The 21,494-nt window shown below is 33.9% G+C and overlaps 1 long non-coding RNA gene across 9 annotated transcripts in view; it reads right to left on the bottom strand.

Moving 5' to 3' along the window:
- Window positions 1-21,494, bottom strand: part of LOC141390484 (uncharacterized) — a 310,744-nt gene that overhangs the window by 204,124 nt on the left and 85,126 nt on the right. For 4 of the 9 annotated variants that reach the window (XR_012409370.1, XR_012409373.1, XR_012409371.1 and 1 more), the window contains exons 2-3: window positions 20,200-20,283; window positions 821-877 (exon numbers count right to left, since the gene is read on the bottom strand). The exons of 2 other annotated variants lie outside the window; for them this stretch is intronic. This is a non-coding gene — a long non-coding RNA (uncharacterized lncRNA). The remainder of the gene's footprint in view (window positions 1-820; window positions 878-20,199; window positions 20,284-21,494) is intronic. 3 more of the 9 variants (XR_012409368.1, XR_012409369.1, XR_012409372.1) reach the window with 1 other exon arrangement.

Below are 21,494 nucleotides of genomic sequence, written 5' to 3'. Positions count from 1 at the left end.
TTTCACCGCAAAACGTGGATTTTTAAAGAATATTTTAATGAGTTTTGAAGAATATTTTATCAAGGATCTTTTCACCGCAAAACGTGGATTTTTAAAGAATATTTGTTCAAGGATCCTTAAACCGCAAAACGTGGATTCTTAAATTTTTTTTCAAGGATCCTTACACCGCAAAACGTAGATTTTTAAAGAATATTTTTTCAAGGATCCTTACCCCGAAAACATTTTTAAAGAATATTTTTTTATGGATTTGTAAAAATATTCGTTCAAGGATTTTTAAAGAATATTTTTTTAATGATCCTTACACCACAACACGTGGATTTTTAAATAATATTTTTTCAAGGATTTGTAAAAATTATTGTTAAAGGATTTTTAAAAAATATTTTTTCAAGGATTTGTAAAAATATTTGTTAAAGGATTTTTAAAGAATATTTTTTCAAGGATTTGTAAAAATATTCGTTAAAGCATTTTTAAAGAATATTTTTTCAAGGATCCTTACACCAGAAAACGTGGATTTTTTAAAGAGTATTTTTCAAATATTTCATCAGTTCGTTTCAGTTCGTTTTGAAAAACATTTCTCTCTGTAATAGAGGGTAATAAATGAAGTTGAGCCAATGGGGGAATACTACACTCATGCAATCGAAAATATTTTTAAAGAATATTTTTCAAAAAAATTTTAAAGACTATTTTTTCAAGGATTTTTAAAGACTATTTTTTCAGCGATCCTTACACCACAAAACGTGGATTTTAACGAATACTTTTTCAGGGATTTTTAAAGAATATTTTTTCAAGGATTTGATTATTTCATAATTTTATTTCTTACCATACACTCCAGTTTTGTAGAAATTAGTTCTGCAGTTGCAGCATTGTAATTTTTTTTCTGAAAAAACATTAAATATATAATTAATTTTAATATATAGATTTAAAAAATATATTATTAATCGTAATATTAATAAAACCAAATAAAACCTAGCGCAAGAGCTTTTTTCCAAGGATCCTTACACCAAAAACGTTGATTTTTAAAGAACATTTTTTTCAAGGATCCTTGCACCACAAAACGTGGATTTTTAAAAATATTTTTTTAAGGATCCTTACACCACAAAACATAGATTTTTAAAGAATATTTTTCAAGGATCCGTACACCACAAAACGTCGATTTTTAAAGAATATTTTTAAAAGGATCCTTGCAACTTAGTAGCTTTCAAGCACATATAAATAACACTGTAATTCCTTTTTGGGGATGAAAGCCCTTGGTGAGTATATTAAGGAAGAAACGTGACAATATCGATAAGTTGTCACTGAGAACCATACCTACATTTTTCTAAGCGATATTTTTGCAGAATATTTCGAAGCTGAAAAACTTCATCTTGTGGTACTTTTATAGCGGTTCTTAAAATAAAGGACGAAAAGGACATTGAAGGAAGCGAGTTAGAAGGTCGAAATGCTCTACGAAAGTAATCCTCATTCGATTTGACTGAAGATATGGCATATCATAAATAAGCTAAAACCGCAGTTAACAAAGATATGACGCTAATTTCAGATGCCTTAATGGGTCTTCAGCAGAAACTTCATCACGCCTTAACTCGGAAGTTGGACTCACGGCGGATCTGTCCTTCGGGATTCTGAATATACTCACAAAGGGCTTTCATTATCTCTGCCCCAGATTTTCACCTCCAGCTTTTGTCACAGTGCAATTTAATACCTTTACAAACCTTAATCTCTAATGAAATTGTGAAAGAGTAAAACGATTGGGTAGGAACTTTAATGGCCATCCCACCCAAAAAGACTCTATATTGATGTGTCCATAAAAGAAAAATATGAATAATTATGAATAGCCATCATAACTATGTCGACGAATATGAATTAAAGTTCCCTTATGGTCATAAGGAAATTCTATGTCATTGTCCAGACAAGCGAAAGTCATAACTAACCACCTATTATATTGACAACAGGATTTGGTATGACATTTATTTAATTTACATTTATTTATGTTACACTTACGCTAAGGGTTTATCAAACAAATCTTTCACTATCTGGAAATAAATATTTTAAGAATATATATTCAGACTCAAGTATGAAGTTGTTAACATTCATCGTGTAATCATGGGTGTAAATTAGCGCCGACCGTAGGAATACAAACAAATCAAATGCATGTATGAATGAAAAAAACAACAACCAGATTATGTTTTTTGTTTGTTTTTGGTCACGCATAGTGTACGTGAGGGAGAAAAACAAATGCAAAGACAACTCAGTGGGATCGCTGAGTATACTGTCTGATTGGCCCTGGTGTAAATTGATCAAAGGTTTTTTATTTGTTGTATGGTTATAGTTGACCTTTGGACTGAAATTTTCTCTAAGTTTTGGTTTGGCTTGAGGTCAGCAAATTAAAAACATTTTATTTTGGTTTTAATATTATTTTTATTATCCGTTATTTCGGTCATCTCCGACAACCATCATCAGGGATTTAATATTTGTTTTATTCTGTAATCACTAAAAATTACTTCCTCATCTTTTCACAAACTTTCCAGTTGGAAAGTATTTGTCCGGAGCTCCGGACACAAAATCGGTGAAAAATATATGGGGCCTGTGTCTAAATCTGAATTGATTAGTATTATTCATTCGTAAGGACTAACTAATTATTATAAAGATGATATTCCAGCCGACAGCGACCAACAATCACTTCAGATGAAAGATAAGATAAGAATATAAGAGAATTTATTGTTATCTGTCATTCTCCATATCACAACTTTTTCAATTTCAAATATAACATATTTTAACATATTCCTATAAAATTCGTACATGTCTACGACTTTATTGACCTTTTCTTATTTCAATAATTCTACCTACAATATTTCTTCCAATTAGATTTAATTTTCGAAAATAAAAATTATTATAAAACTATTTATTTCGGACAATTTCACTTGAAATTTGTTTTCATTTCCTTTTATTTTCAGGTCTAAATTAATTTGAATTTGACCACATTTGACCAAACAATTATTATAATGATTCATGATATTTTCTGTTAACCAACTATTTATACAAAATTAGCCCCAATTATTTTCTTCGTTCGTTAGTTTTCCATAGCATATCATTAAATATTTACTTCATTTTCGTATCGAACTAAACTTTCAAATTACCACTAATTAAGATTGTCGCCTGGTCTATGGCCATTAAAAATAAGAAAAAGAAGCAGCAACAACAACAAAACAGACCCATGTTTCCTTTCTAATTATGATATCACAAAAGTTTCACTATTACTATTGGCTATACTTTTCCAAACTCAAGAAAAGAGAGAGAAAAAAAAACAATCCTTGCATACTTAAAATGGGAATTTTTGTTTGCTTTGCTTCAGTTTGGCATGGTTAGAAAGTTTTCTTTTTTCTATTCCTTAAAAATCAAATCTGAAGTAAAGATATCCGGAAAGACAGTTTTATAGAGCTTATAATAAATAGATTAAACTTTAATTACCAAGCAGGATTTACTTTCTTTTCACTTTACTGTCAATTCGACGCAGTCAAGAAGCCGTGTTGCCGTTTCCAATTAGGTGTTTGGGATGAAAAAGTTTTGGGAGTTTTAAATAATTAGACGATGATACTAAGTTATTCATTTGTAATTTCTCAACTCTACATAAAACCATTTACATACATACGTTCCAAAGGATTAACATTTCCATAAGCAAAAGAGAGTAAGTGATGTATCCGCCGTGCGTATACGTTGTAGCAAAACTTATACGCTCCAATAAACATCTCTCAAGGGAGCTGATCGAAAATTTTGTAAAGATTGCACTCTGCAATAGAAAAACTAATTATAGGTGACATGTGTACCGGCGTTTTGTGGTTTACAATGGGCGGTAATTTATTTATTATATTGGAAATATTTGGGGTAAGATTCTGTGAAATCCCTGCTTCTTAGTTGTGTAGTTTCTCCGACAATAGTGACGCTAACAATCCGAGGCACACTCTAGCGTTTTATTGAAGAGGTATTTTTTCTCATACATAACCGAAAGGAAGAAAGAACTTGAAAAGCGAAAGTGTGAAAAAACTTATATGTATAGGAGCGAGAATGAAGTCTGAAAATTGTACCAATGAGTGAAAAATCAAACTGGTGACTTTGGTAAACGATAGTTTATGTTGCGTTTTCCAAACTCTTGGTATCCAATACTGGAATCAAGTGGAAGAAAGAAAAGCAACACATATGGAGGAATGGAAATCTATTTCCAGTTCAGTATATAGCATATACATACATATATTCCGCTGAGGGCCATTTAGATAAGTAAGATAGTATGAAGACTCTTTAATAAAATCTTAGAAATGGAATTTTACAGGACACTATGTAAGCTCCATAAATTTATTCCTAAGTAAGAGCCTATATAAGCCACTCATGGACTACTATTAAGGAGCTCCTATTGTGGAGTCTTTATACGTTTCGATTGAGAAGCGTTTCTAGGCACCTATTGATGAGCCTTTATGGGCTCCTATTGACGAGACTCTGTTGGCTCCTAATGAGGAGGCTTTAATTGAGGGGTCTTTATAGGTTTTCTCCTATTAAACAGTCTTTATAAGTGCTAAGTGAGGAGTTCTAAGTATTTATAGGCTCCCGTTGAGAAGCCTTAATAATTGCCTGTTGAGGAGCCATTATTGGCTTCAATTGAGACAACTTTATAGGCTCCGATTCTCTGTAATCTTCTATTACGGAGCCTTTAAGGGCTCCTTAAGAGGAGCCTTTATAGTGTACTATTCAGGAACCTATGGAGGCTCCTTAAGAGTAGCCTATAATCCACTTAATGCTCCCTATTGTATTATATATATATCTAGAAGCTCTTTAATAATAATGTGAGCTTATTAATTCCCAAAACGAGGCTATAAAGACTACTTTAGGGGTGACCACACTTGTAAATTTTAGAAGAGAAAATTCATTGTGTTTTTGTTTGTAGCATATAAACTTAAAACGTGTTTGTCTCGAAATGACATTTTGAAAACGGTGCCAACTCTAGTTTAAAAACTGATGAAACGATTGTCATTTAATTTTGTGAACTTATGAAAAACATCAAAAAACTGTCCTTCATCGACCGATATTAGTTTTAAAATTTTTTTTTGTCCGTTTAATGACCAGAAAATGACAGTTTTTAAGCCAAAAAATGAAGTTTTAATTTTTTGGGTCCACCATTTCCGTAAATCCTAATGGTTTTAAAAAATCGATCGATAAAGGACTAGATCTTTATGTTCTAAATAAGCATACAAAAATATATGACGATCGGTTTATTAGTTTTCGAGCTAAAGTTGGCACGACAAAACGCTTTAATAACAAGTAAGAAAAGTCTATAGTCGGACGGAGCCGACTATGGGATACCCTATACCACTATCCCTGGACAATCGCTCTCCACGGAACTTCTTTTCAATGATTGTGAAAATTTAGTTATCAAATATCAGAGATGTAATGTATAATACTTATGACCAAAACCAAAAATTTATCTAGCATGACAAAGATATTTTTGTAGCAGGAAAGGAAAATTTAGTTCACACAAACTAAAACGTAATGAAACCCACTTATGTAGTACTACTACTTCCGTTGTTTAACCGCTACGTTATTGAAATTTTTACCAATTTCACACAAAAGTTTCAGTTCATTTAACCCGCTAAGTATTATCTGATCTTCACGTTGGTTTGTACGCTTCTTCTTCATAAACTCAAACTTTGTTTAAAATTTTGCGGGTTAATATTTTGACCTACAGAGCCGCTACAAAATTGGTTAAAATTTTGATTTTGGTCCATTTCATCCCCTGAACATTTCACGATCATCACCAAAAACTAATCATTTCTATTCTGGCCCGAACCCAACCTCCTTAAAAAATTCGTTACAATCGATCCATATTTGCGGCCTTAAGCTTGTTTACAATTTTAATGGACGGACACACCTCGCTAAATCGCTTTATCTCGTCGAGATATGAATTTTGGCATACCAAATAAGGGGTCTAGGACGAATATTTCGTAGTGTTACATAAACTTTTGGAGAGACAATACGTAGCATGGGATAAAAATGTGGTTCTGTATACAGAACCCATTATATATTAGGCAGTAGGCCCGTTATCTAGCAAACACTTTATTGCAATTTAGATCAGAGGAAAGGTCAGTAGTTTTTTTCCATATGTAGGCTACTTTGCGAAATATATATGTCCTCAAGGAATTAAAATATCGACAAAAAATAAAATTCATTCATTCATATCAGATCATTATTCAAAATTGTAGGCATCTTTTTCGACCTATACTCTTACCCGGTGCAAAATTTCGTGACTATTGATGTATAATTGCGACTTCTAGCGAGTTTATTATTACACTACAAACAAATAACGGAATATATTAGGCTGAAACTTTGTTATCTGCCAACATAATTGGCATCAATTGAAAGGCCAAGTGTTCCACTTTCAAGTATATCTCACTTGTCCGGAATGTACTTCCAGGAATTAAGATATAAGCTGTATTTTAAAAATTTTCACAATTTTCACACAAAAGTTTTGGTCCATTTATTTTATATTTACCAATATTATCCGATCGCCATCTCAAATTGCAAGCTTCTCCTTTGTTATATACTCTTACCTTATTTAAAATTACGTGTTGATCGGACTATTATTAAGACCTACAGAGCCGCTAGAAAATTTAATAAATATCATGTTTTTGGTCCATTTCACCCGCTAAATATTTCACGATCATCACCAATAAGAATACAGATCTATTCTGATCTGAACCCGACCTCCATACAAAATTTCATGACGATCGGTCCATAATTGCGGCCTGGAGCATGTTTACAATTTATAATGGACAGACGGACGGACGGACGGACACACATCTCAAAATCGCTTTATCTCGCCGAGATATGAAGATTGGTATACCACATTGGGGGTCTCCGAGGAATATTTCGCGGTGTTGCATGCATTTTTACCAAAACAAGCTTATAACACCCTTTTCCACATTGTTGTATAGGGTATAAATATGAAGTGTGTTGAAATTGAAAACAAATTCCACCTACACTGTTCTAAAAATAGAAAATATAATTTTTTAACTTATAGCTTATTTTTCAACTTCCAGTGGCGATAAAATAACTTGTTATTCTAGTGGTTATATTGGTCATAGAATAACCAGCTATTCAGTGCGAAATGCCCTTGTTAAAATAATGGGTTAGTAGGGGGTTTTGTATGTAGTTACGACTACCAAAAAGTACTGCGTAATAATTTCCTGTTGGGAAGCCATTATTGGCTTCAATTGAGATACCTTTATAGGCTCCGCCTGAGGAGTCTCTATAAGCTTCTATTAAGGAGCCTTTATAGGCTCTTTAAGAGGAGACTATGGAGGCCTTATAGGCTTCTTTTGAGGAGCTTTTATAGGGTACTATTCAGGAACCTATGACGGCTCCTTAAGATGAGCATATTATCCACTTAAGGCTCCTTATTAGGAGCGTATAGAGGCTCTTTTATAATAGCTTTTTAGGGTTCCTAATGGGAGCTTATTAATTCCCAAAATAGACTATAAAGGCTACTTAATATGAGTCTACCCTCGAAGGGAGTAATCGATTAGGTAGTTTAAGGCAGTTTAATCGTTTTTAGGCAGTTTAGTCGTTAAATATTTACCGCAGGTAGTCCTTAAGGTCCTGACTAAAACGATATTTTTTTACGGAGGAAACCTGCGGTCACTCCTAAAAACTGCTGCTTTGGGTTAAAATCCAAGTCCAGTTCGAAAATGCGTAATCCGGAGAGATGTTAATCGTTTTTAGGCAGTTTAGTCGTTAAATATTTAGCGCAGGTAGTCCTTGAGGTCCTGACTAAAACGATATTTTTTTAAGGAGGAAACCTGCGGTCGCTCCTAAAAACTGCTGCTTTGGGTTAAAATCCAAGTCCAGTTCGAAAATGCGTAATCCGGAGAGATGTTCGAGTGGCCCCAAAGATTAGGCGCAGTCTAAGGACTGTTCGAACCCCGCGTTAAAAAGTTAAGGGAAGGTAGTACGTGTGTTCCTGTCTACAATGATATAATGTTTTTCGTCGACAGGTCAACAATACCTCCTGATATAAGGCCCGAAAGTTATACGGTAACCAATAGGATGACAGATGGACAGTTTAACTATTGAAATGAATTAAATCGAAACGAAAATCAAGTTCCATGTCGGTCCATTCCTTCATACATCTCATCCATAATTTTTGCACATAAATCCTATTTAAGGCAATTTTTCGGTTAGTGTTGAAATGTTAGCGCCGAAATGTTACAATATTTATATATCAGGAGTTACATCACAGGAGCCAACTTTTTCTCTTCTGGAATATTTGTGGAAGATATTTGTGTATATAGTTTTAGGGTAATGAAGATCTCATGCCCACATTCGATCTTGTAATTTATATTATTTTAGGTGTTAACAAAAATTTACTTTAATTTAAATTTTATTATGAAAACTAGCTGACCCGGTCCGCGTTGCTGGCCCGTTGTTTGGGTTCTCCGTGTAAACTTTAGTTATCTATCCAGTATTGATACACCCATACTTAGGCATCCCTCTAGAAACTTCATAATATAAATCCCCCAAATTAAAGATATAAAATGTCTTTTATTATACCCTTCACCATAAATCGACAGTTTAAAGCACTTTGTGACCCACATATAATGGTCGGTGCACGTCAATTAACATTGCTATATATTGGGTTGTTGGTCTCGGTTGGGGTCGTAATTATTACTGCAAAGAATTGTTGGTATAGGTCCACGTTTTGATATAGCTCCCATAGAACTGTACCGGCTGATTTTCGCTATTTTTGAGGATTTAACATCATTATCACACCGAAATGGCTGAAATCTGGTTTTAATATATTTTAAAGAGGAGAGCATAAATATTCGTATCGACTGAAAGACACGCCTTTTTATTTGCGCTCGGTATGTAACAGTAATAGGTTCACGTTTTGATATAGCTCCCATAAAACAGTACCTCCCGATTTTCGATAGTTCAGAGATATAGCCACTGTTCAGTATACGTCCTCGTTTTGATATAGCTCCCATAGAACGGTGGCACCTGATTTTCGCTATTTTTGGTGGATTTAGCCTCATTCAGCCCAATCGAACGTAACGCCTTTTTTCTTCGCGCTCTATATGCAATGGTGGTAAAATACCCCTCAGCGAAATGTATATTCCTTCGGGATATGTATGGCAACATTTATATAATTCATAAAAAAAATTACTTCTATAAATTGTAGTTGTTATTATCGAGATTTTGCTGTATTTAAAAAAATGTATCTTTACCTAGCTATTCCAAGGACTGAAATCAATGCTCATGCAGTTTCACTTCCCACATTTTGAGATTTTATCCGTAATTATAATATTTTCAAAAATCGAACACGATTGTGGTATTCTGATTCCAATGATGATATTGTATTGCATATCAATAACTTTGTCTGATTTCCAATGGATCTTTCTGGAATTTCGATCTTGTGACATCTCAAGTTATCCGGATTTTACTGTATTCCAAAATGTGGAGTTGATCGCGCTGTCCCACTTATTGTTTACTGTTCACCGTTTATAGCGTTTTTTAGGCACGCTTACAAAATTATGTATATTATCTTTCTTTATTCTTTCTTTATTTCATAATAGTCAAGAGAACATAGTTCCTTACAGACTAACAGTAATTCAATAAATAATATGTAAATTATACATAAATACGTATATACAAAGAAAAGATTTAAACAGTATTCATAATTACAAGTTATGTTGTTTCAAAATTGTTTTAAATGCATACTTTGTTACACTAAAATCAATCGGAAAAGATCTATTAAGAGTATTAATGTTTAATAACGCCCTATTTATTGGGCTATTCAAAACATAATTATTACGATTAGCATCTACGTGAAACATGTTAAAGTGCCGAAGACTTCGACTTGGAACTGTAAATCCAATTTTATCCAAGAGAAATGAACAGTCGATATTAGAATTAATTATATCATAAGCAAATAAAATTGAAAGTAATTTTCTTCTGCTTTCCAAAGTTTCTAATTGGATTAAAAGACACCGAGATTCATAATTAGGCCAAGGAAGAGTAAAGTTTAGATAAGCTAAAGCAAATTTGACAAATTTTTTCTGAATTTTTTCAATGCGATTTATATGAATTTTAGAAAAAGGGCTCCAAATCAGAGCACCATATTCTAATTTGGATCTAATGAATGATGAGTACAATTGCTTTAGTGTATACGGATCTTTAAAATCCGTGCTATTTCGCTTAATGAAGGCAAGTAAAGAATAAGTTTTAGGAATTAGATGATCAATATGTGAAGTGAATGTTAATTTAGAATCAAAAATAATACCTAAATCTTCTTTTTCCTCAACCATCTTTAACATATGATTACCCAAGTAAAAAGGCAATTGAAGTGGATTACGGGATCTATGAAAAGATAAATGGAAACATTTATCAATATTAAGATGCAATTCATTCAATTCGCACCATCGGATAAGGTTGTATAGATCTTCTTGTATATTTAGAAAATCCATAAATGTTTTGACCTTCAAAAATACTTTAAGGTCATCGGCATACAGCAGGAATTGTGAGAATTTAAAACAACTATCTGAAATAATAAATGTTTGCAAATTTTGTGATGACCGCGATATTTCACTTTTCGCGGTATTTCACTTCCGCGAAGACCATTCAGGGTCAAGACAGTAATTACAGTAGTATTGCAAACAATCTGTAAACAATACGTTCAAAAATATCATGGACTTCAGATTTAAAAACAAAAAAAAAAATGAAGGGGAACCTCCGGTCACTACACTTAGCCGTATTAAAATAGCTCACGACTTGTTCAAGCTAGTGTTTATATCATTTTTGTGTCACGCTTACTAAAATTATGTATATTAATTGAAATAATACATTTTTGAAAACTTTGTGATGACCGCGATCATTCAGGGAAAACAATCTGTAAACAATACGTTCAAAAATATCAAAGATTTCAGATTTTCTTAAAAACATTGTGGGGGAGGACCACCGGTCACTACTCCTAGCCGTATAAAAACAGCTTAAGACAGTTCTAATTAATTGAAATAATACATTTTTGAAAATTTTGGGATGACCGCGATTTTCACTTCCGCGACGACCATTCAGTGTCAAGACTGTAATTACCATAGCATTGCAAACAATTTGTAAACAATATATTAAAACGTATCTTGAATTTCGCGGTTTTCTTAAAAAATTGTGGGGAGGACCACCGGTTACTACACTTAGCGGGATAAAAAATAGATTACGACCTATTCTCAGACCTAAAAACTCCACATACAAAATTTCATAAGATTTCCCAATCGATTTTTCGGAATTTCTATATAGTGACATCTCAAGACATCGGGATTTTACTATATTCCAAAATATGGCGTTGACCGCGTTATCCCACATATTGAAGCCAGTGTTATAGCGGTTTTGTAGTCACGCTTACTAAAATTAGGTATATTATCTGAAATAATAAATTTTTGAATAATTTGGGATGACCGCGATATTTCACTTCCCCGACGACCATTCAAAAAAAAATATAGCCTATTTTCACCACCGGTGTTCCCAGTACATTATCTGAAATTTTCAAGAAAATCTATTCAGCCGTTTTTGAGTCTATTCGGAACATACAAACATACATTTTTGAAAATTTTGGGATGACCGCGATTTTCACTTCCGCGACGACCATTCAGTGTCAAGACTGTAATTACCATAGCATTGCAAACAATTTGTAAACAATATATTAAAACGTATCTTGAATTTCGCGGTTTTCTTAAAAAAATTGTGGGGAGGACCACCGGTCACTACACTTAGCGGGATAAAAAAATAGATTAAGACCTATTCTCAGACCTAAAAACTCCACATACAAAATTTCATAAGATTTCCCAATCGATTTTTCGGAATTTCTATATAGTGACATCTCAAGACATCGGGATTTTACTATATTCCAAAATATGGCGTTGACCGCGTTATCCCACATATTGAAGCCAGTGTTATAGCGGTTTTGTAGTCACGCTTACTAAAATTAGGTATATTATCTGAAATAATACATTTTTGAATAATTTGGGATGACCGCGATATTCCACTTCCGCGACGACCATTCAAAAAAATATATAGCCTATTTTCACCACCGGTGTTCCCAGTACATTATCTGAAATTTTCAAGAAAATATATTCAGCCGTTTTTGAGTCTATTCGGAACATACAAACATACAAACAAACAAACATACTAACATACACACATTGCCTTTTATATATTAGATGTATTAAATTAGTTTAGAATGCCAAATGACTGAGGTTTGGTTTTTCTTTTAAATCCATCAAAAAACCAAAACCTTTTTTCTTTTCCTAACAAAATAGTCCGTGCGGAGTTATTTTTTTCCCTTTTTTCCTCTCCCATCGGACGCCTCCCCAGGTGGTGGATAGGGGAATGCTCATCAGATATGGCGGGTACCGCAGAAATAAAATATGCGGGGCGAACCAAAAGAAAAAAATGGAAAACGGCAGCGTCTGACCAAAGGATTGGCGGCAGCAAACAGCGTCTGAACTCCAGGAGGAGCGGCTGAATATGGAGACGGAATACTCTAAACCCTTCAGAAGGCCCCGGCAAACCACTGAAGTATATAAGTCCTAGAAAATCATACAATTACAATGAACACACAAAATAACCTACGGCCCTCAGTCTCCGGCAATCAGAGGGTGCTAAGAATCCCCGGATCTTAAAGATATCCTGGACCAATCACATCTCAAATAATGAAGTACTGAGGCGAATGAATACCGAAAATCAAATTATCAGAACTATAAAGACGAGAAAAACTGCTTATTTGGGACACATTATGCGAAATAGAAAATATAATCTCCTCCAAGCTATTATAAGAACCAAAATTGAAGGTCGCAGACCAAGAGGAAGACGAGAAATAACATGGATGAAAAACATTCAGGAATGGACAGGACACCAAGATGAAATAAGCCTTTTAAGCGCCGCAAGAAACAGAGAACTAGCTATAATTGAATAAAATGTTTTAACTCTATAATATGTAATTAAATAACTCTGTAATAATTAACATTGTATGATCGCTAATATCCGAATACGGATTTGCAAATAAAGAAGAAGAAGAACAAAATAGCCTTTTCAATTTCGTCAAAATCCAATTTGATTTAAGGGAAGTATCAATTTGATTACACTGTGCAACAATTTAAGGTAATCACGTGTAAACATTTTGAGCTGAGGTTTTTTGAAATTGCAGACCCAAACGACAAAAATCCTAGTCTGGTTTTGTTGTGTCAGATCCAGCCTGGATTTTATGGCCCCATCTAAACATGGTTAAATATTGACTTTTTAAAGCAATTCTGGGCTATATCTCCGAAACATGTGTAAATATTCATCTGACCTCGGAAGCAAGTTTGTAGATAAGGGCAAGAATAAACTATTTGCAGAAATTATGAACTCGAAAAACTACATTTATTGCCTCAAATTCTATGAAATATGGAAACTTTCCATAATTTGAATACATTTTGCACCATATCTCCAAACCCGTTAATTTTTTCATAATGTTTTCTTTTGGAAGAATATTCGCTAGAATGCAATACAAAACTCTTCAGAACATGTGGTGAAATTCGAAATGTAAGAATAAACTCTTGGTGTTAACTTCGTTTGAAATACGTGTTGTGAAAGATATTATGCAAAATACCGCTGAAACAACATCCAGTAAGCATTTTAGAGTTTCAGAATGTTCTGAAGAATTGCTGAGAACTTTATTTGGAAGATTATTGTAAAAGGTTACTTGGTTGAACTCTCAATAGTTAACCTGATACTGACCAGAATTTCAGCAATTATGTAAAATTGTCTATATTTTATCGATTTTGATGCCCTAGATGGAGTTTCTTCTAGTTTAGAGCTACAATATTGCCAAAGACAGCAAGGCCAAATTCCTGACCGATTTTGAGATAAAGGTCCAATAAATGCAAAAAAACTGTAGTTTTATAAGGCCATAAAATCCGAACTGGATCTACTAGGGGTTTTGTAGTATCAATATGTACTTTTAAAATGCATAATAGAAGTCATTTGCAATTACATTGTTGCATAGTGTTATAAATACAATTTATTTTACAATTTTTAATCTTACATACAATTTTATTGTCTGTAAAAATGTTGGCGGTGGCAAATCCCCTCAGCGTAATGTTGGCTTACATTTCCAGAATATTTCAACCATAGAAAACTTATCTACATCTGATTGATTATTTAAAGCTGGTTTGTAATCAATCTTTCTTATATAGGGATATAAGATAACTGTTGTTCTTACAACACATATATCATACAACACATCGCTGTGAGCTCAAAGCCTATTGCTTTTATTATGTTGAAGAATAAAAGCAATATACTTTGAGCTCACAGCAATGTGTGATTTAAATGAATATTGAGCTCTGACACCACATCCGCCTCTTATCTATGTTGGTATTTATAGCATTTTTTTAGTTTCCATCTTAAAAATCCTGCAACGGCAACTCTATACACAACTCTCTACAAAGTTGAATTTATTGTCCCATGTTTCCCCTACAGAGGGAAAGTTTCATAGTTGTGGTTAAACCAAAAGAGCTAAAAAACAAAACAAATCCAAAATGATTTCCATTTTCATTTGACAGCCTGCAAACATTACAATAATTGTGTGTTTAACTGTGAGCTTTAAGAACTCGTAAGAGAGATTAAGTTGAGTAGTAGTTGTGATATGATGTATGTGTGCATGCTACTGTTTGATTTCTATGCGTGATTGTTCATATGTGTGGCGTATTAACACCAATGTTAATAATTTCACAATTCCCCACCATCCGCCCTTTCTTCCATTGAAATTTTCACACTTTGGCGACAGTTATAAGTGTTTAATATGTCATTTGTTGTTACACTGTTGTTGTTGTTCTGTTCCACTTTCAGCTACTTTTTCATTTGGAAGCGTGAAAATCTGTGTACTATTGTATGGCTGCATGGATGTGTTTGTTTGTGTCGCAAATATCTACGATTGGTATTGCAAGTACTAGGCTAAATAGTAGTAATCATAAGTTTCAGCATTAAACTGTCTGTCGTCGACTTCCTCTTTTTCAGGTTTTAATGCCAACAATTGTTTTCCAATTATGCTGCTGTTTTATTGTTAAACACAAACAAGTTGTATTCCTCTTTTGCTCTGTTTCCCTCTTATTTCATGTGAACTTTATTGTTAGCACAATGCACGAAGTAACAAACAATGAAACCAGAACATCAGTAACTACTTCAAACTCCAAGAGAAGATGAACAAGAAAGGAACATAAGTCATGACTACCATGACCGGGATTTCATTTCGCGAAAGAATTACAAAAAGTAAGAGGGGCGAAAGCAACAATAACTGCTGCTTCACCACACTCATAAATTAAAAGTTTCATGAACGTTAAACATAAAAACGTACATGCGAGAGAGAATAAGGAAATATGTATGTGGGATAATTTTATGAAGCCAATAAAAATGTGTAAACAAACGTACGAGAGTGTATTTTACATGACACATTTGTTTCATGAACTAGCTTGGGTGCAAATATGAAAATAGCCTCATAAAGTTCTTAAATAAAGATCTTAAAATAGGCTATAGTCTGGACGGGACCGATTATGTTTTACCCAACACCACTATTATTTTTCATGACATTTTCAAGCATCCCTTTGGGAAAAACTGCGAAAACCCCTGTGGTAATGGCATTATTCACGACTAAAGTAAGACACATAGGACATAGCTATCTGCCTCCAGAATATGACAAAAATACTGGGAATAAGAAATTAACATTCACGCTTAACATACCCTCATGACAGGCTTTAACCTAAAAATGGCAAAAAACCCTATGTACTAAAAAGCAACACAAATCCAAAATGATTTCCGTTTTCTTTTGACAGCCTGCAAACATTACAATAATTGTGTGTTTAACTGTGAGCTTTAAGAACTCGTAAGAGGGATTAAGTTGATTAGTAGTTGTGATGTGATGTGATGTATGTGTGCGGGTGTGTGCTACTGTTTCCCTGCCAGCATTTGGAAGCGAGTTTCTTACACAAAAAGGATAGAACAGTGTCATAGAACAGTATTCTATTGACATTCCTATGTACATCACCCCTGAATGTGCCTCTTGAAGAAATTTTAAGATTTTCAAAGTTTCGACCAAATCGGATACATAATTCGTAAATTATCGTGCCCTAAGCATTCTTGTTGGTCACCGTAGGCTTTATAGGGTGGATTTCCACACGAAAAACATATCGTCCATGTAAATAAGACTCTAAGAACTACCTGCGGTAAAAATTTCTCAACGACCTTGAAGATCCCCCAAAAAAGGCAAGTTTTTGGGAGAGAGATCAAATGACCTATCCGATATAGGCCTTTCTGGAACTTGCTGTAAATTTGGAAGAAACGTTACGATGTTTAAAAAAATATTTAAAAAAAAACAAGTAAGCAGAGCCTATAGTCGGACGGGGCCGACCATGTGATACCCTACACCACAACCTGTAGGAATTAGCTATGTGCAACCGCCTTGCACGCTGAATGTCCGGGTTCGATTTCCATCAAATTGTCTACGGTGGCAAAAAACCCTTTAGTAATGTTGGTGATATTTGCTGAGTATTTCAGACATGAAAATCGTCTCTACAAGTGGCAACTTAGGACACTAGGTCACATATCAATATACATACATAATACATAATATGAATCCATTGATATAAGAGAAACCTCCCTTGTCTTTACTGGGATGTTTATGGAAAAATATATAAATTATACATTTCTAAAAAATATTCGAAAATTGGAAAATTCCCAGTGATTAGTCCCTCCTGCTACATCTTCAAATTGGCTTTGAATATCAACTTCCTTTTTGGAATACACCTAAAATAACTACACATATATACCACGCAATTTGGTATATTTGATAATTGGGAAAATTGCGAGTTTATTGAAGATCTATCACATATGCTTCGAAAATAGTTCATTGTGGGCATATATTGTGATATCAAAAATATATTTTATACCGGTAGAAATAACTAACAATGAATAGAAATTCAAAAATTTGGCATGCAAACAAATTTATAAGTCCAAAAATTATTCAAATTCAATTATACAGCAAGGAAGATAGTATAAGTCAGCTGCGCTTACGGTGACATACCTTCAGCCTCTAAAAATATATTTATTTTGTAACACGAGTTTGCTTTAAAATACGTGGAATCTGAGTTTCAGAAATATTTGAGAATTATTTTTTTCAGATTTGTAATTTTAGTTGGAGCCGGCAGGGGTTTTTGGAACATCTGGACTGTTATCTCAGGAAGTATGACTTACCCCGGGAAAGGGACCACAATAGGGAAATTAAAAAGAACGTTCTTCAAAAAAAAAAAAAAAAAAAATATGAAATATATCCGATACTGGTCCTCAAACTGCACTTTTCCCAAATTTTGTGTGGGAGGTACTCGAAGGACGGACCGATATAGTCCATATTCCGACCCGACACATAACTGGATGAAATAATACGATGTGTAAAGTTTCGACCAATCAGAAAATCCCCTTGAGAGTTAACTTGCGGATTTGCAGCGCAAGTACAATCTGCTGAAAAAAATTCAAAACGATTCGAGAGGACTCTTAAATTTCCCTTTTCCGAATTTTGTGTGGTAGGTACCCTAAGGACAGATATAGTCTTATCCGATCTATATCTGGAAGGAATAATATATGGAAAGTTTGGAGCAAATCGATTGCTCACTTCGCCAGTTATCGTTCACACAATATTTCGAAAACAATTTTGAACTTTTTTGGGGGAGGTGTGAATTGACATAGCCTACATTCGGACTTAATCAAAGTTTGGGCAAAATATTACGATGTATAAAATTTGGCTCTAATCGGTAGATCCATTCGAGAGTTATCGTGCGCACCAGCAAGGTAGACATTAAGAGAGACGGATGAACGGACAGGGCTAAATAGACTCCAAATTTTCTGAAACGAATTTCGTCCAAACATACATGGGGTCTAAAACCAATATTTCGATGACACACATCCTTGTTCGTAGTTTGTTTGTATCCCCTTTACCCTAAATCCTGAGGTATAAAATATGTGGCGAGGCGACCCCATGCTGCAATATTTGTATAAAAATCCAATTTGACAACTGAACTGAAAAACTCTCTGTCATGATAGAGACAATTTGTAGCATGGGAGGAAATTGTGGTTCTCTACACAAAACACATTATATATCAGGCAGTAGGTGCGTTATCTAGCAGACACATTATTGTAATTTGCATCAGGGGAAGACCATTAGTCATTTTTCCATATGTAGGCTACTTTGCCAGTATATGTCCTCCACGAATGAAAATATGGACCAAAACTAAAATTTGTATATTTTTTATACAAAAGTAATGGTCTATGTCAACCGCGAAATAATATCAGATCATCATGCAAACTACAGGATTTTTGTTCAACCTAAACTCGTACCTCGTGCAAACTTTCGTGACTATTGAACTATAATTGCGACCTCTATCGGGTTCATGATTACACTACGAACAAAAAACTGGATATATTAGGCGGTAACTCTGTTATTTGATCACGTACATCAACATAATTGACATCAATTGAAAGGTCGTCTTCCAAATATAACTCCCGAGTGGGGAATGTGTCTCTCAGAAACAAAGATAAAAGCTGTTTATTAAAAATTTTCACAATTTTCACACAAAAGTTGTGGTCCATTTAACCCTCTAAATATTGTCTGATCGCCATCTCAAATTGCAAGCTTTTCCTTTGTCATATATTCTTACCTTATTTAAAATTTCGAGGCGATCCGACTATTATTGCGACCTACAAAGCAGCTACAAAATCGGATAAAAATTATGTTTTTGGTCCATTTCACCCGATAAATATTTTGCGATCTTCACCAATTAAAATAGCGATCTATTCTGATGTGAAACCGACCTCCATACCAAATTTCGTGACGATCGGTCCAAAATTGCGGCCTGGAGTTTGATTACAATTTATAATGGACAGACGGACACACGGACGGACGGACGGACACACATCTCAAAATCGCTTTATCTCGCCGAGATATGAAGATTGGTATACCACATTGGGGGTCTCCGACGAATATTTCGCGGTGTTACATGATTTTTTCCCAAAACAAACTTATAATACCCTTTCCACATAGTGGTGTAGGGTATAATTAAGATACAATGTTTTATTTATAAATGCACTGAAAACTAGAAAATAATTTTTCGCTTAGCTTCAATATGTATATTCTTCTTTATGATGGAATCTACCACATAAAACGTTTGCCGTTTAATTTTTTCACCATATATAATTTAAACGCAAGCATTTTATTTGAGAGATTCCATCATGAAGAAGAATATACATACATATTAAAGATAAGCGAAAAATTATTTTCTATTTTCAGTGCATTTATAAATAAAACACTGTAACTTATTTTTTTAAATTATTTTCTTATTTTTAACTTTTTAGTAAATAAATTGTTTTGACCACTGAGAATCCCATAGCCAAAGTACAGTCAATTTAGGCCGAAAATGTAGATAAAAACTATAAAATGCCTGACATCGGGTGGAACCGTTTATAGGGGTTATAACAAAACCTGGACCTATGTCCACAATTTTTGGTGGGGTAGTTTTAGTACCATTGCGAACTCCAAATGCCAAGTAACAGCCAAGTCGGCCTTAAAATGAAGATAAAATCCTTAAAACACTTTAAATCGGGTAGTACCGCTATATGGGGGCTATACCAAAACCTGGTTTTGGTTTCATATTCATGTATTGTCTTCCAAATCTGAAAAGTGTGCAAAATTTAAGTTCTATTGGTCAACTACAACTGTGTTAAAATGAGTTACTAGATTTGAACTAAACGGACACCAAAGCAAGTTAAATTAATTATAAAACATGGTAATTATCGTGATTTTCAGTCATATTATTTGTAGGGCAGATTCATGACATTCGATATTTTCGAAAAATTATTTAGCATTCCCCAGGTTCATAGACAGTCTATATAGCCTATGAACAATTCTGTCCCTCCGTAGAACCCTCCGTAGGGCCATCGATTACACTGGTCAACACGACTTTTGTTTCATCCAATTTTTTTGTGTTTCTAACTGAAATTGGCGAGAAATTTTCGAATCCGGTCGCGATTTTTCTCCATTAGCTCTTGTTTTGTCATCAGAGGTAATCATAGTATCTTCATATTACTTACCAGATATGCTTAGGATGTCTACTACATAGTCCAGCATACACATATATAATATAAAGTTCATAGCACGCATGATTCGGCCATAACCTAAAAATAATCAAATATATTTACCATAATTATTGCAAAAATTGTTTACATAGAAAGTACAACATCTCGTTGATATATTCATATGGAAAAACTCACAAAAAAATTTGTTTGTATGCGAGAATGACGAAATTGGTGGAAAAATCGATTTTGAGCTGTATCCAGTGCTGTCATTTTAACGATTTTTTGGCCCTGAAATTACGATTTTTCACAGTAGCCAAAACTGCATGGAATAAACCAGGATAACTATATTTTGACCTAAATTTAACCAAAGAATTTAAAGAAAACATTGTTGTAAACTCGATTAATTAAGCTTTTTTAATATTCTTGGCATTTTCCAGCCAGATTAGCTATATTTAGGTGCATATCTGCAATACAGGTAGTTTGAGCTCTTTGTCTCACATTCGAATTATATCAGTTGAAAATTTTCGTTAAGGATTGTTAATCGATGAAAATGGTCTATCTCGTTGTGACAAATGTAGAGAAAATTTAGCTTTCTGCGCTCTTTAAGAGGCCAGTTAGTCAGTCATGACCGAAAGGCATGGACGGTCACACAGTCAATCAGGCGATATTTGAGCAAAGCTGTTATTCAAAACTGGAAGTTGATGCATTGTTCCAAACTCGATAGTCATAGGGGAAATTCTTATCTGGTGAAACCTTTTTTGCGGTATTTAAGTGAGATTAAGTCAGCCTTATTGCTATGGGTTGTATATCTTATGTAGTCAGTCTCATTGTCATAACTATAAGCGAAAAATTCGCATTAAGCGGTAACCAAACCTATTGTTGACGATTGTTGACGATTTTCCCAATTTTATTGACAATTTGACGATTTCCGAACAAAAACTGTCAGCAGCGCTGGCTGTATATCAAAATCAAGAGCTGATGAAGAAAAGCCGCCACCGAGTTCGAAAATAACTAGCCGATTTCAGTTATAAATACCAAACATTTTTTTGATAAAACATTCAGTGTTTTTATTTTTTTGATTAGTGTTAACTATATAAAATTTGTTGGCCCACGAAAGGGTCATACATTTTCTCCACTCTGTTGGAACATAATGTAGCGTATGGATGACGACTGCATGTATATGCCAACAGGTAGAGATATGCAACTAGGTAGAGAAATTTTCAGAAATTGATTTGATCTTAACATATTTGTGGTCTGAAACTTTGGTAAAATATTATAAAAAATCATAGTATAAAACAATTATATCGACA

Source organism: Musca autumnalis, unplaced genomic scaffold (genome assembly GCF_047663935.1).
Source record: "Musca autumnalis isolate F117 unplaced genomic scaffold, ASM4766393v1 scaffold_1, whole genome shotgun sequence".
Lineage (NCBI taxonomy): Eukaryota > Metazoa > Arthropoda > Insecta > Diptera > Muscidae > Musca > Musca autumnalis.
This window is presented reverse-complemented; position numbering and strand designations above follow the sequence as displayed.